We start from the raw sequence: 16,385 nt of genomic DNA, 5'->3' as shown, positions 1-16,385 counted from the left end.
TGGAATGTCTAGCTGCTGCTGTATTACAAATAATCATGATATTAACTGAGATACAATTATGTTGCAATGAGACAAGAATGAATTTGGATGAAAGTGTGATATGAGGAACAGGCCGAGTATCAACAGAGAGAGACTTCCAAACCTACCAATCTAAACTCCCAGTGTGGCAAGACCTTATTTACAGGTTTAATTTTACTACTACCTATAGCCCCATTGATTTAAATGGGTCTCAGCTAGAATTAACCAGGTGGTAAGGTTGAGAGAGTGGGGATCTTGGGCTGAAACCCAGCTCAGAGACCAGAATCACTTTAGCCATATTATACATATATAAATTTGTGAGTATAGTGGCTGCAGTTGAGGGTATGATAGGGCAGAGGTGAGATTGTATGGGAAATGTCACTGTGTATTTCCGTATCAGACCATGTTAGCATTGCTTTTACTGTTAACCTCCACTCTGAATCTGCTGGGTAGTTAATGCAAAACAAACTACACTTGGGAGTGTGAGAAACTGAATTCTACTTTATTATTCCAAAGGATGGACAGACTCCTTTCCCCAGCCCAGCTCAGCATGGTACTTTACATCCCCAACCCAGCACATTGCTGCGCCCAAATCCCTCATACAGCAGCAACAGAGCAACAGTTACAAACTGGTAGAAAAGTGCAGAGAATCCAGGAGAGATGCTGGGACCCAGGCACAAAGCAAACACTCCGAGAGCAGGGAATCCAAGGAACTGAGATTAGAGGGGTACAGTGTGGGGTGAGTGGGGTAGACTGTTTGTCATCCCCATGCAGGACACTGGTAGATGGGGAGGGGATGACCAGCTGGGCTGTCAGGCTCCCCATCTCTCTCTGGCCTCTATGATGGGGGTCAGTCTCAATTCAAGGCTGGCTCAGACTAGTTGGCTTCTCCATCTTGTCTCTGCCCAGCCTCGTCCTCTCAACAATCGGGAGACGCTGTCCCCTCCCCTCATATTTCATCTAGAGACATAATTTGTAGCCCTTTAGATTTCAGGGATGGCTTCACCCAGCACTCACAGGGCAATTCCTGTCTCTCTCTGGCATTGGCACAGCAAGTTCACAGTTCTCAGCATCAGCTCTCTGGCTCTCAAGAGAAAAGTCTGCAGTTTCCCAGCTCTGTTTCCCCACTCTCTCCCACTCCTGACTGCATCTCACATCTCTGCAGGGATCAGGCAGTAACTCCATGTCCCATTCAGTCTCAGCCTCTCAGAGTGTTAATCTAGCACTCAGCCTCGGTATTCATGCTGAAAGATATTGATAATTTTCATTGTTCAAATACACAAAAATCTCATGACAAAGGGTTAAGAAAGGTTAAAATAAAATAAAAAAGACTCTTCTGGCAAATGATCATTTGTCTCGTAAAGTCCTCAATAAAACTGGGCTACATCCTATCAAACTAAACTAATATCAAACTATGTAACCAAACAGCCTTCAGGAAGAGAGAAAAGCCAACACTACAAGATGGGGCTACAAAACACTTTCAGGTTCATAAAGTGAAAACCCACAGAATCATAACTCCCAAAAGAAGGAAAACAAATGTATCCGTTTTCCTCTGAACTGGCTAAATCTGCTGTACTCAGCACCTCCTCATTATTTGGTTGTGTCATTTAGAAAAGTTTTAGTATTGTCCTAATGCAAAAAAGAAACAAAAACAAACCAAAGCTAAAATCTATCTATCTACAAATGTTCTGGACTTGGCTGGAAAAAGCCAGAAGACACTTTACCAATAGATGGAAACAGGGATTTAAGCTCAAACAGAGCGTTCGGGTTCATTTGAATTCCCCCTCCAAGTATGGGACACTTTCATCTCTAGCCCTCAGGAGTCTGTGTCAGGATCAAAAAAATCAAAGTGCGATTCCAAAGCATGGAGAGTAAAGAACATTGTGGCAAGTGCCACGCTGGGAGGTGGAGGGTAGAATGGGAAGACGATAAACTCTCCAAGGCTCGGACACAGGTTGCTGTGTTGGGGTGGAGCATGACAGTGAAGGAGGGAGGAGGGAATCCCTCCAACTCATCCAATCACCCTCAAAAAACACAGAATCCAAACACCACATTTTCCTATCTCTGCTCCAGCAATTTTAGAATCTATTTAATTCTGGTCTCTAAGGGAGTCAATGTACAAAAAATAAATGTTTTTGGCATAACCTGGAGCAATGTGAGACTATGTGGGAATGAGACAATCTCTCCCCAAAGGGGGAACTCAATGACTCTAACAATCACTCTGCTAATCGGGGGAATCAGAATATATAAAATGGTTGGGGTCAGTCTAGACTAGGAAAAGTGGGGGAGGGTCAGGGGAGATTTGCTAGCTAATCCCAACCACTTTTCCTACCACAGACAGACCCTCAGAAGCTGATGCTGTGCAGGCAGAAGTGGGATCTCGAAGCCTTTACACCTCCCACAAAAGACGGTGTGGAAATCAGTCTCTCTTAGTGGTGCTTTCTGAATGCGGAGGGGGCAGGGAAAAGGGGCAGAGGGGGTGAGTGATAAGAGGCAGCACCTCTCTTCCCTGTACTCTCCTTTCTTATCCCATGATCCCTAACACTTGATTTCCTCAGCACCCACTTTTTCCCACATCCACCAGACCCAACCATTTAATCCCCCAGTTTCTTCCCCCAAACCCATCCCTCCTGGTCCCTTCACATTTGCTCCCCCAGAACCCAGCACCTCAGGGGATTTAGAGAGGGGAAGAGCTGCTAGCCCCCAGGGACACTCACCCTACTGGGACCAGCTCTAAGTAAGTGAGGGAGCCCATCCAGGGGTTCCTGAAAAATGGGGGGTGGGGCAGGTGTCCCGAGTGAATGACGAGCCTGGCCCAAGTATCCCTCTCCTAGTCTCCATGGAAGGGACATCGCATCTTGGAAGGGAAGGGAGAGGGAGGAAATTCATCCAGGCTGAATAAGCTTCTGGAGGAGTTTCATTCTCCCTTCCCCCGCAGGTTAGCAGGAGGCAGAAAGGCCCATCAGTTCAGCAGCCAGGCCTGCAGCAGGGAGGACGTCGATTTGCTTAGACCAGGCAAAATCAGGCTCATTGATCATCTCCGGGTCAGCGTCTGCTGGAACCTGCCCCCAGAGATGGGCAGCTGGATACATGGGAGCCAAATGTCACTGCTGTGTGTGGGAATTAGGAAATGGAGTTTTCACTGTGGCCAGCCCTAGTTAGGGCACTGAGAGAATTTCTCTCCTGTGTGGAGGAGTCTCTGATGTCCAGTGTGATGTTAGCTCCAATGGAAGCATTTTCCATGCTAAGGACATCTGAGAGGCTCTTCCCTGGGTGGATCTGCTAATGCTTGATGCCGTGTGAGCAACAAATGAAGCTTCCCCCACATTCAAGCTCTTTCTTGTGTGAATTATCAGATGGGGAGTCATGTGTGAGCTCAGACTGTATCTCTTTCTGCGGTTATTGAAGCTTTTGCCACGATCCAAATATTTATGTATTCTCCATTGTGTGGTTTGTCTGATGTGAAGCAGGGTTTGATCTTTGAATGAAACTTTTTCCACTGTCATGCTAAGTTCAGTGTAAGCTGCGCGGCCATGCAGCTGTGCAGCAGCCTATTTAACACCGTGATGGCACTGAGGGAACCCTCCCGGCCAGGACCTGCCGTGGCCAGGGGAGGGGCAGCCCGAATGCAGCCCAGGCCTGACCTGCCACAGTCAGGGAGAGACACTTTCCCCCTCAGCCCAGGTACTGCTGTGGGGAGAGAGAGCTGGGGGAGTCCTCTCTCCCCACTGTAGCCCCAGAGCACCCCCTGTACCCCAAATTCCTCATACCTGACCCCACCCCAGAGCCCACACCCCAGCTGGAGCCCTCACCCCCTGCACTCTAACCCTCTTCCCCAGCCCAGAGCCCTTCATCCCAGGCCACACCCCAGAGCCCACAGCCCCAGCTGGAGCCCTCACACCCTCGCACCTCAACCATCTGTCCTAGCCCTGAGCCCCCTCCCACACTCCGAACCCCTCAACCCCACCCCGCCACATGACTTTCGTTTTGTGCACTAATATGAAGGTGATGTGTCACACAACACCTCCATATTGGTGCACATAAAATTAATTCCGCACATGTGTGGGAAAAATTAGAGGGTACACAGCTGTCAAGGCATTTATAGATTCTGTCCCATGTGGATTCTCCAATATATGGCAAGGTATGAGCTGGAACTGAAGCTTTTCCCATCATCCAAGCATTTATTCCATTTCTCTCCCGTGTGGGTTCTCTGATGTGTAATGAGTTGTGATCTGTCACTAAAGCTTTTCCTGCACTCAAGGCATTTATAGTGTCTCTCTCCCATGTGCAGTCTCCAATGAGTATTAAGACTTGAGCTCTGACTTAAGCTTTTCCCACAATCCAAGCATTTATAGGGTCTCTACCCCATGTTTATAGGGTCTCTCCCCCATGGGTAATACTAATAAGATTCCGACAGTAGCTTTTCCCACACTCACTGCATTTATAGGGTTTATTTTCCTTGTGATTTGTCTGTTGGGCTGCGGTTTCTTTGGGATCCTTGCCTCCTTCACTACATTCAATTGATTCATCCACTTTCTTCCTTGTGCGGTTTCCCAGCTTCCTCTCTGATCTGTGCCAATTATTCCAGCCTTTTCTCTGTTCCAAGCACTGGGGACAAAAATGTTCAGCTCTTCTCCAAAAGGTCACCTGGAGTTCCACTTGCTCAGGATCTTCCTGCTGTGGATTTGCCTCCTCGTTCTCACTCATTGTCTCGTATCAGAGGGGTAGCCGTGTTAGTCTGAATCTGTAAAAAGCAACAGAGGGTCCTGTGGCACCTTAGAGACTAACAGAAGTATTGGGAGCATAAGCTTTCGTGGGTAAGAACCTCATGTCTTCAGATGTAAGTAATGGAAATCTCTAGAGGCAGGTATAAATCAGTGTGGAGATAACGAGGTTAGTTCAATCAGGGAGGGTGAGGTGCTCTGCTAGCAGTTGAGGTGTGAACACCAAGGGAGGAGAAACTGCTTCTATAGTTGGATAGCCATTCACAGTCTTTGTTTAATCCTGATCTGATGGTGTCAAATTTGCAAATGAACTGGAGCTCAGCAGTTTCTCTTTGGAGTCTGGTCCTGAAGTTTTTTTGTTGTAAGATGGCTACCTTTACATCTGCTATTGTGTGGCCAGGGAGGTTGAAGTGTTCTCCTACAGGTTTTTGTATATTGCCATTCCTGATATCTGAGACTCATTGTCTCATCACCTTCTGAGGGAGAGAGAGAATCCAGGCAGGAGTCATTGCCTGGACTGGTCAAAAGGACAGAAAGGGGAATAGCAATGAGAGAAAACAAAGCGCAATAACCGTTGGAAGAATGAAAAATTGGATTCTATGTCCACATCCCATCCAAACACTCACAGGGAAGTGAAGATGAGGAGAAAACTCCTGGCAGCTAACAGGGTGGGTGAGAAACCATGAGCGATATCTCCCATGATGTCATGAAACCTGCTGACCACAGCCTGACCTGAGTGAGATGAGGCAGAACTGAGGGGGCTCATACCACATCTTAGAGATTATAAACTTTTCCTTCATTTGCTGATACTTTTTGTGTCAGTGTCACTGACTCCTCACCTGCGTGGCTGCCTCTTGGGATCTTCCTTTCCTCAGAGGCTTGGAAATGCGGGATCCACAGCTCTTTCCCTGCTTCCAGCCAGGCGATCAGATCAGGCTTGGGAATGGGAGTCCTGCTCAGGGATGAAATCAGGTATGATCAGAGTGCACTGAGGATTGGTGGAGTATTTGTCACAAAGGACACCATCTTGAGTTTAAACTGACCCCATGACTTTCTTGGGGGTTGTGGGATCTGAAATGATGAGAACATGGTCACTGAGCCCCCTTGGGAGAGGCCGATGTCTGGGGGAGGGGGAGTTGTCCCACCCTCACTAGGAGTTCTCAGGATCTGTGGGTTCTGGGGGACTTTCTGAGGCACACACAGGTCTGGTGTTAAACCCCTACCTATATCTGAACACCCCAGAGCCCTCCCCAGACATGGAGTTAGTCATATGAAGGGAGGTGCACAGTGTGTGAGTGAGAATTAATGCAGATAGGATAATACACTGCTTCTGCCTCCAGGAAAGCTGGAGAGATGCGGATAAATTAGCATGTCCATTAGATTCATTTCAGAGTAGCAGCCATGTTAGTCTGTATCCGCAAAAAGAACAGGAGTACTTGTGGCACCTTAGAGACTAACAAATTTATTTGAGCATAAGCTTTCATGGGCTAGAACCCATTTCATCAGATGCATAGAATGGAACATATAGTAAGAAGATATATATGTATATATACATATATACACACACACACACACACACCTGCTCATAAATCATCCCCTTGCCTGAGCATGTCCCAGCATGTTTAACACAGCCACTCCCCGTCCCTGGCTCACTCTGTGTATTTCCGGCCCTCCCTCTCTACAACAACCTTCCCCAGCAGCTCCCCAAAACATCCCCTACCTAAGATGGCTCCAGCACAGCCATTCCCCTTCCCTGTCCCCTAGGAAGTAGAGATGATCTGGAGCAAAACAGGGTCATTATTCTGCAGCCTGTCAGGGTGAGGAGGACAATTGGGGAAGTTTCTGAATTAGTGTTAATCCATTTCACACCCCAATTCCCCCGAAGCTCTTTCCCTGCAGACAGACACTCTAGATTCCGCCATGCTGGGAAAACGCTCAGTTACCTTATTACAACACAGACCTGACCCCTCCCACAGGGACCAAACCCACAAGACACTTTAAACCCCATACGAACACAGTCTCTGAGCCAAATGCTAGAAAAGAGCAGAATCGAAGAAGCCACTTCGGTGGATCCCCCCTGACACTGTCCCCAGGCCAGCACATTCGCCCAGCAGCATGGAGAATAAGCAGAAGCAGGAACTGGCTTTTACTTTCTCTGCTCCTCACCTTTTTCCCAAGTAAGTCAATCTGCCCCGGGGTGCTGCAGGAAATGGAGCTGGGCAGGGCTGGGAGCCGGGAACCTCCCTCCCCACTTATTGCTCCTGCGGCTCCATTCAGTCTCTCCTGTCTCCTTTCTGCATGGAAGAGCTGGTTACTGTCCTGCCATTCCTGTGGGTGTTTCCTCTCCAATAACTACTGTCACTGCTAACAGGATTGTGGGCCTGGGTGTGTCGGAGGCAGCAGCTCTGGGACTCACAGAGAGCTGGAAGCAGAGATGGGGTGAGGAGGGGCCGTTTGAGCAGTTACTTTTCTGTCTGTCCCCAGCACTTTCTCCAAGTTCTCTATCATCACCTGGAGTCTTCAGCTCAGGAGCTTGTCGTGGCAGAGCCCAGGGCAGACCTAGACCACTGATTCCAGTCACAGGAGAAAGTCCCCCCCTCGCCTGGACATAGAGGGGGCATTAATGATGGTCTATCCCACCACAGACCCTGCTGGGCAGCAGCAGCTGCTAAGCCCATGTTCCCAGATCACAACAGAGGCAGCAGCATCTACCCCAGGAAGCCCAGCTACTCTAGGGTTGCAGTATCCTGAGCACAAGGAGAGACTGATACCAGCCTCCTCTGCCTTAGCAATTACCAGAGCCCTCTACTGGGGGCAGCTAATGACGGAGCCTCCATGTGCTGCCCTTGCAGGCCCCAGGGACAGTCAGGCCAGTGCTGATCTCATTTGCCCATCTAGTCTCACACTGGAACCAGAGAACCACTTCAAACTGGGATTTTGTACTTAAACTGGAACAGAACCTGAACCCTAATTTTGTTTTACTGACTGAACCCGAACTGAACAGAAAAAACAAACAAAATAAGTTTCATTTAGACTCCTTACCTGCTGTTGCTTACAGTGACTCTGGTTTGATGCAGAATCCTGCACAGAAATCAGAGCAGGACTCTCTTCAGTTCTGTCAACCCCAAACATTTAACATCAGGAGTCAGACCCCCAAATAATTAGATTGTCTTAAGAAAATCAAAGACTAAATTGTGAGCAGTGTGTGTGTGGTGGGAGAGGGGGAGTATTTGCCTTGTACAGTCTGAGCCCTTAGAGGGAAGTCCCCTGCCCACCCCCAATGCTTGTTTGACCATTTTTAGGGGGAAAAGATTCACCACTGGCTGCTAGGTGTGGCAGCCCCTTCTCCCTCTCCTACCCCATGGGCTGGGGGAGCTGCCATTGTATCTTTCACCATCCCTCTCCCTTTTCCTACTCTCTGGCTCTCCCTTCCCCAGACGGTCTCCGCTTGCTCTCATATTCTCCCTCCAGCCATCCCACAGCCCTTTCTCCTCACATCCCCCCTTTTCCTTCTTTTTATCCCCCCACTCAGAGTTTCCCTCTATTCCAGCTCTGTTCCCCTGAGCTCCAGAATTCTCCCCCTGCCCCCTGATTCCTGGGTATTCCCTCAGCTTCCTTTTTGCGGCCCCACATCCCCATGGCCCCATCCCACCCCTGCATCCAAGTTCCCCCCCCCACACACACACATCCCTGTTCACCCCTCAATGCCCTCTGACTCTCAGAGCCCCCTCCCTCTCTTCATCCCCCTTCAGGCTCCCACTCCCCTCTGGCTCCCCACCTGTCGCTGTCCCACCCCCAATCCCTCACACTCACTGCAAACAATGGGAGTTGGCAGCCAACTTTCCTCTGCCAATGCAGGGAATTGCAGCCAGCACAGCTGGGAGCAACCTGGGGCATCCCCCTGCCCCTGCAGACAGGCTGCACCAGGAGCAGCACTTTCTGGGGAGGGGGACAGGTGTCACCTTCTCTCCATGTGGGGCACTGCCTGGGAGCAGGGCTCTGGGTCCCAGTAAGGGGGAACGGGACAGGCTGGGGTCTCTGCATTGGGAGACAAGTATCAGAGGGGTAGCCGTGTTAGTCTGAATCTGTAAAAAGCAACAGAGGGTCCTGTGGCACCTTTGAGACTAACAGAAGTACTGGGAGCATAAGCTTTCGTGGGTAAGAACCTCACTTGCAGATGTCTTGCATCTGAAGAAGTGAGGTTCTTACCCACGAAAGCTTATGCTCCCAGTACTTCTGTTAGTCTCAAAGGTGCCACAGGACCCTCTGTTGCTTTTTGCATTGGGAGAGTCTCTCAGGGAGTAGCGGGAATGTTCCTCCCCCGCCTGCAGCCAGGGCTCTGGGGTCCTCAGCGGCAGCAGCCGAGGCCCTGGGGTCTCCCAAAAAAGGTGGGTTGCACCGCAACAGAGACACTGCAGGCGCGACTGCAATTCACTCCTGCTGTCAGGCTGAGTGACCCTGGGGATTGCTCCACCCAGCACCTCCTGGGTCCTAGCAAAATGGATAGCACTGGGTCTGGCCTGTGTCTGTCTGTTATTGTTATCATTTATTTTGTTGTCACCCCTAGGTAGGGTTACCCTAAATCCGTATTTTCTGGACATGTCTGGCTTTTTGGTTCTTAAATCGCCATCTGGGAGGAATTTTTAAATATCTAAAAATGTCCAGGATTTTGCCATTATTATTTTTCCCCAAAGAAGAGTTGATCATTCAAGAAAGAGAGTGAATGTCAATCATTTAAGAAAGAAAGTGAATGTTGCTCACTCGAGAGAGTGCCCGCTTTTCCCCCCTAGCTCCCAGCGCTTGCGCCGCGAAATAGCTCAGGGGAGGAGGCGTGTCTGGGGCGGGGATTTGGGGAAGGGGTCCAATGGGGCAGGGAGGGGGCGGAGTTGGGGCGGGGACTTTGGGGAAGGGGTTGGAATGGGGGCACGGAAGGGGCGGGGAAGGGGTGGAGTTGGGGCAGGGCCGGGAGCGGGGGGCACGAGCACTCACCGGCGCTGGGGAAAGTTGGCACCTAGCCCTATGGTTCCAGACAGGTATGATCATTTTTCCATAGTGGCGATAGTGCAACATCGACAATTTCAGTGTCTTTTCTGAGTTTGTAGAGTGCACGGTAGTGTTTCCTCAAGAGCTCTTTATCTGATATTTTATTTCACTACCCCCAAACACAATGCCAAAATTAAAGTGTAAATTCACTGCAGAACTAAAGACGAAATTCCCGTGTTTTCGAAGTGGTAGAAAACAATGGGAAGCTGAGTGCTTGGTATGTAGACCTGGTACTTACGTCTCTGTGAAAAATAAAGGCGCTAATGATTTACAAACTCATATGGACTCAGACAAGTACAAAAAAGCAGTTTGGGGAGAGAGCTCATCAACAAAATTGACAGATTATTTTGTAAAACCAGGCAGCAAATCAGAGGCTGCTGTTACTGCAGCAGAGGGTGCTTTTGCATTTCATGCCGTTAAGCATCATAATAGCGTTAAATCAATGGATTGCACATCTGTCTTGTTGAAGAAGACATTCCCTGATTCTGAAGTAGCATGGAAATTTTCAAGTGCTAGAACCAAGACAGAAGCAATTATCTCTGTGCTTGCACTGCATTCTGTTGATGTTGTTCTGAAAACGTTTGAAGAAAATGACATAGCTTACTGTGGAGTTGCTGCAGATGGAAGCAATCACAGTTCAGTGAAAATATTTCCAGTAATTATTCAGTATTTCAACTGGAAGAATGGCGGTTTGCAGTCAAAATTGATTAAGGTCCAGAACACACCTAATGAGACTGCTGACACAATTGCTCATTACATAAAAGAAACGCTTGAAAAAAATGGTTTGTTCGAGAAGTGTATTGCATTTACAGGTGACAACTGCAATACAATGTTTGGAGGAGTCCGGCGTGATGAAGATGGAAAGAATGTGTTTGCAAACTTAAAAAACTTGTTGCAGAAGAGAACATTAATTGGTGTGGATTGCCCAGCACACATTTTGAACAGCTGTGTTCACCATGCAACAGAAAGAATGAACGTTGACATTGAGAACATTATTTTTAAAATTTACCAGTACTTTCATATCTACACTGTCCGAACTGAGTGGCTGAAGGAGTACTGTGAGTTTGTTGATGTTGAATACAGAAAGCTGCTTTCTCATAGCAAGACACGATGACTGTCATTATTTCCAGGCATTACAAGGCTGATACAGATGTTTCTGGCCTTGAAGTCATTCTTTCTGTCACAGGACAAACCACCCACCGTGCTTGAGACATTTTTTGAGTATGAATTAAGTGAGATTTACCTCTGGCACATGCATTCACTCATGAGTGTATTCCAAACTTACATCCAAGAAATCAAAAGGGAAAGCAATTCTGTCGTGGAAGTGCTGAAAAGTTTGAACTCGGTTCACACTACCCTTCTTGAATGCAAGACTCACCACTTTATGTCCCTGAAAGTTAAGGGACTACTGGCACAAAAGTGCATGGAAGGAATTGATAAAGAGTGTGACAAATTCTGTGCTGAAGTAGATAATATGTACAGCAGATGCTTAGAATATTTGGAGAAGTGGCTTAGACCCCTGGAAAACTTCTCTTGTTTCAGGTGGATTACCCTGTGTGAGACACCGAATTGGAGTGATGTGGAACCTTGTATCAAGTACCTGATCGATAAGGGGGTGAAAATTGATGACGTGAAGTGTTTTGATCAGGTCAGCAACTTGAAGAAGTTTACAGAAAGTTGCAACAGTGATGAAGAGTTCAGTAATTATTTGCTAGCACACCAGAAGTGGACCAAATATTTTGAGAAATCTAAAAACATTGAGTGTCATTCAGAACTGTTAAAGATTGCACAATTCTTCTTTGCTATTCCTTCTCACAATGCAAATGTAGAGTGAATTTTTTCACTGATGCAAAGCCAGTGGACAAAGGAAAGGAACAACTTGAATGTTGAGTCGCTGAAAGGAATTCTACTTGTACAGTACAACTTCAGACAAACTTCTTGCAAAGACTTTCATGCCTTCTTAAAGAGCAATCAACCACTGCTGAGAAAAATGCGATCTACAGAAAAGTATGTGTGGCCACATGAGGAGAAAGAAAACTGAAGAACTGGTGAAAGGAAAGGATTCACTACATATAAAGAAGTACAGTAAACTTTAAATAATTAAACTTCACTTTTGAGGCCATATCACTTTTTCTTTTATATATTCAAAATAGATGACATGTAGCGCACAGCATATATAACAGTATAATAACACATTAATACAACGCGAGTTGGTAGATACTGGTGCAAATATACACACACCCCTCCCTATGGAGTGTCCTCTTTTTTGAATGTTCAAATACGATAACTCTACCCCCAGGCCCACCAACAGGTGTTTGTATGTCTGTGTGTAAAGGGGTCAATTGCCCAGGGACCCGGTGATTTAAAAGGGCCCCAGCAGATGGGAGAGAGATGTATTTTTTAAATAAAAATTAAGATAAAAAAAGTTAACTAGATCAAGCAACACCACAACTTACACATAGTGGGTTCTAATGTATTATCCATAGGATAAAAAGTAGCATCATCAACCTCAGCCATCCCTTTCTAGGTGGCCATTGACTGTTCTGCCCTGGGGCCCAGAATTGCTGTTGGCAGGTCTGGATTCCCCCAGTATGTTCTGTCTGTGTAATAGTGCCTGATTTTGCACAGGCTAGTTTGGCAGCTTTGAAAAGTTGTGAAGTTGTTTGAGTGAATAATGTTACTGGCTATCCTATGAGACATGCGGTGTTGGGCAACTCAGTCAAGCTGCCAGTCATTTCCCTTTTTATATTTTTATTACGTGTTCAGTTTCTTTCTTTATGCAAATTAATCAATCAAATAAATAAATACATACATAAAGGATTATTGTTTCTTTCTTTATGAAAATTAATCAAATAAATAAATAAAAAGGATTACACTGCAGCCACCTGCCCCAGACCCTCCCTCTCCGGGGAACCACATCCCCCTAGGAACAGGCAGCTCCTCTCAGCATTAAGGAGGCATTATGCATAGAATGCACTCTGTCAATGGGGGGGACAGAGAGGAGACGTCCCGCTTGGACATCTATAGAGACTTGGGACATGGAGGTGATGGATTTCTGGTCCTACAGATGCTGCCCGGAACCCAGAGAGGCAGGGGACATTTTTCCCAGTGAGTGACACTGTCTGATTCACTCTGAAGAGATTGATCCAGGGAGCAGTTTGCAAGATGTGGTCTCTTTTTCCCACAGCTGTTCACTGTCTGCTAGCCCTGGGCTGAGCTGCAAGGTCTGCTCCCTTAGTTCGGGCCATGGAGTTATCAGTGCTATGTCACCAGGTTCCTCTGGTTATTTGTAGGGTCAAATTAACTCATCACTGGGCTGTAGGGAAAAATCCCTCCAGTTCTCCCCCCCGTTTCCCCACAAGGCTACCTGCTGTGCCTCCCCCTGCCAGTGTAACTTCGCCTGCACAATTTGCCTCTGGTCCCAGTTATTAAAATTTGTGTATCCTCTCCTTTGCTGCCCTGTCACAATTTGCTGCTTTTGCCTTTCCCCATCCTACAGTCCAAGGGCAGTAAGTTTTGATGGATGGAGGCATTCCCACCATAATTTGCTGCCTCTCACCTTCCCCATCCTCTACCTTTCCCTATCTCCTAGTCCAGAGGTAGAAAGTTGTGATGGATATGGGGTATCCTAGCCTATAGGGCTAGCCAGCTTGCTTGCCTAAATATCTTTTCTTATGGGTTTCTTATTTTCTTATGAGTTTGACTATTTATTTTATTATAATAGATTTATAGATTTAATTAGAGTATGTTTGGCTGTAACACAAGGGAACTACAGGCCACATCCTGTGTGTTGAGCTAAGGCAAAGTTAATGTACATATGTTTGGGACCTTTCACCTAGATAGGTGGTGATGAGCTAAAGCATAAGGTCCATATATGGTTGTGACCTTTAACATAGATACATAAAGAATGCGTTGAAGCAGGGTGGTATACGGGGGGCTACCTAAGTGCATACCCTCTTTAAACTTAACAGGTACACCACAACTTGGAACTTGCAAATAACTGAAATAACTGGGTAGGACAGAAATAACAAATGTGAGAATGAGCTAATATCATTAATATGTATGTATATGTCATCAATAAATATAAACATACCAGTCTATGGAGTAAGTGTACCCTAACATTTCTGTGGGTGAGAAAACTGAGTTTGTACAGAGAAGGAGGGCTACCTTCTACCATGCCAAAGAAGCTTCTTTGTTCTTAGTTTATTACCCTTTGGTTTATTAGTCTGTTAGTTCTGAATTGTAAGTTTTAAGTCAGTTAGTTCAGTAAAACTCTCAGTTAGCTTCTTCAGTCTTCTATAGCTCTCAGCTCTCTAGCTTCTCCTAAGCTCTGCACTTCCCACTCAAGAACTGAGGAACCTGGACCTGAACTCTCTTAGCATGCCAGAGGCAAGGCTGGTTCTTTGTCTCTTATCACCAGGTTATCAAGGAAGGCTCTGAGTATATTAATCAAAAGCTTTATAGTGCATAATATCACACGTATCTCTAGAACAATATTATTGCCTTTGTAACTCTGATTATTTTACCATTTAATTACTGTTTGATTACTATTCCATTTATCTCAATAAAAGTCTTTAAATCTACATTTGTCTCAATGTGAGTGTCCTTGTCATACATCCCAAGGGTCCTTGCAACTCTGCGTAGCCTGATTCTGGGACAAGAATCTTATTATCTTCTGATCAGTTCAACTGGCGAGCCTATAACTCATATTATCTAACTAATAATATTAACCTCCTAAAATCAGGCAACAGTATGCCTGTCACAATTTGCTACCACTACCTTTACCCATCAATACAGTATTGCCAATTTTGGGAGATCAAAAATCATGAGTCCGACCCCCAAAAATCATGAGAATGGCCCAAAAAACTTAACATTTTAATAAAATATTATATTGTGTTTTTAGGTCAGTCTCTTGATGCTTGAACTCCCCCTGCCTGACCTCAGGGTGTGTGCATGTGACAATTAATGTCTCCCACGTACTGGGTAAGGTGATTTTGGCCCCTGCTTCAGGAGCTCTTGGCCCCACATCTGCCCATCTACTGCCAAGCAATTAATCCTGTCCCCCATCAGTTCTGTTCCCACCCAATTCCACTCAATTCAGCCCCCCCAGTTCAATCCCCCATCCCCCATCATCACCACCCCATCGAACCCCACCGCACTCAATGCATCCTCCCAGCACTCATCCCATCTGCTCAGAACCCACCATCAATGCAGTTCCCTCACCCGACTCACTTCAGCCCCCCTGCAACCCCCAGCTTCATCTCTGCTCCTTAGGGTTCTTCAGCATCCCTAGGGTGGGGGGCTGCAGTAGGGTCCCCTCTTCCACTTCCCAGGGGAGCAACCACCTGGGGCTCATAGCTGGAGCTCACAGCTGCCTTGCTCACGGTAGCTGACAGGATTTCTAAGCCTCACTTTTAGAACTCTCAAATGTCAGGATTTTTTTTTCAGTTGATTCAATTGCTTATTTGATGGTTGGCCCCTCTGCCCCCTTCTTTCTGTCTCAACTGAAGTTCTCTCTTCCCCCCACTTGTTAGCTTGGTAGCTTTGTTTACCTGATATGTGTGTGAATTATCAGTGTCTTTCCAAGTATTGTGGCAGTAACTGCCCAGTGAAGAAAGCACATTTCTTTGTTTACTGTGGGTCACTCCTGTTTGACTGGAAACCCATTTTAAGAATGTGCCACAGGTGAAAAAAAATCCTGACATTTGAGAGTTCTATCATAAGATCCTCTGTGAGGCTTAATTTAACTTAGAAATCGTGAGTCTGGTGATCAGTTCAGGAGAGTTGGCATGTATGCTCTGCGCGGTCTGGATTGCACCCCAGGATGTGACAGCCTTAACTGAAGAGGGATTTTTATCTTTCACAGGAAATCTAAATATTATTATTTCCAAGTCTGCAGGTCACAACTCAGCCCAGACAAGGCTCCAGAGAAGCCCCAGAAAATTGATTTCAAACTTTTAAAGGTTCCAACACCACAAACAGAGAAGGAAAAGGAAGAATTTGTGGCACAGAGAAAATGTAACTAGTGCCACATACAATTTGTTTGAGGAAGTCAGGGTGTTTTGCCCAGACTAATTAAGTCAGAGCAGAGAGGATGACGCAGAGAGAGGGGAGAGTGTTTATTTTCCTCCCACTGCCCTCTACCAGTCAGGATGGGTTTCAGCGGCAGAGGACCTCCCTGAGAGTGGATTTGACCAATCGTGGGGCGGGGGGAGTTCCAAGGCGGAGTGACCCGCCCAGAAGAGGGTCGTGTGACCCCTCTAAGAGCTCCCCTATTACCCTCTTCCAATCAGAGCGCAGCATCATCCCCAGAAGTCCCAGCGTCACATGGAAGAGGCCATTTCATTCCAAGAACGCATGTTTTAGAAATCATGGAAGGCTGAGAGGAAACATGGCCTCCTTCTCCACCCCCGTGAGAACTTCAGGCTTTGTTTTAGCTCTGAGGGCCTTCAACCACCTGTAGAGGAAGCGCTACATCAGCGACAGTTCCGAGGAGGAGGGAGCGCTATGGTGAGCCCTTTGGCCCAGCCATTGATGGATATGCTGGAACCCAACCCCCAAACCCAACCACTTGTGAGGAAGACCACCCCTATGGAGGAA

This window comes from Trachemys scripta, chromosome 14 (assembly GCF_013100865.1).
Source record: "Trachemys scripta elegans isolate TJP31775 chromosome 14, CAS_Tse_1.0, whole genome shotgun sequence".
In the NCBI taxonomy this organism is placed as follows: domain Eukaryota; kingdom Metazoa; phylum Chordata; order Testudines; family Emydidae; genus Trachemys; species Trachemys scripta.
Note: the sequence above shows the minus strand (reverse complement) of the source record.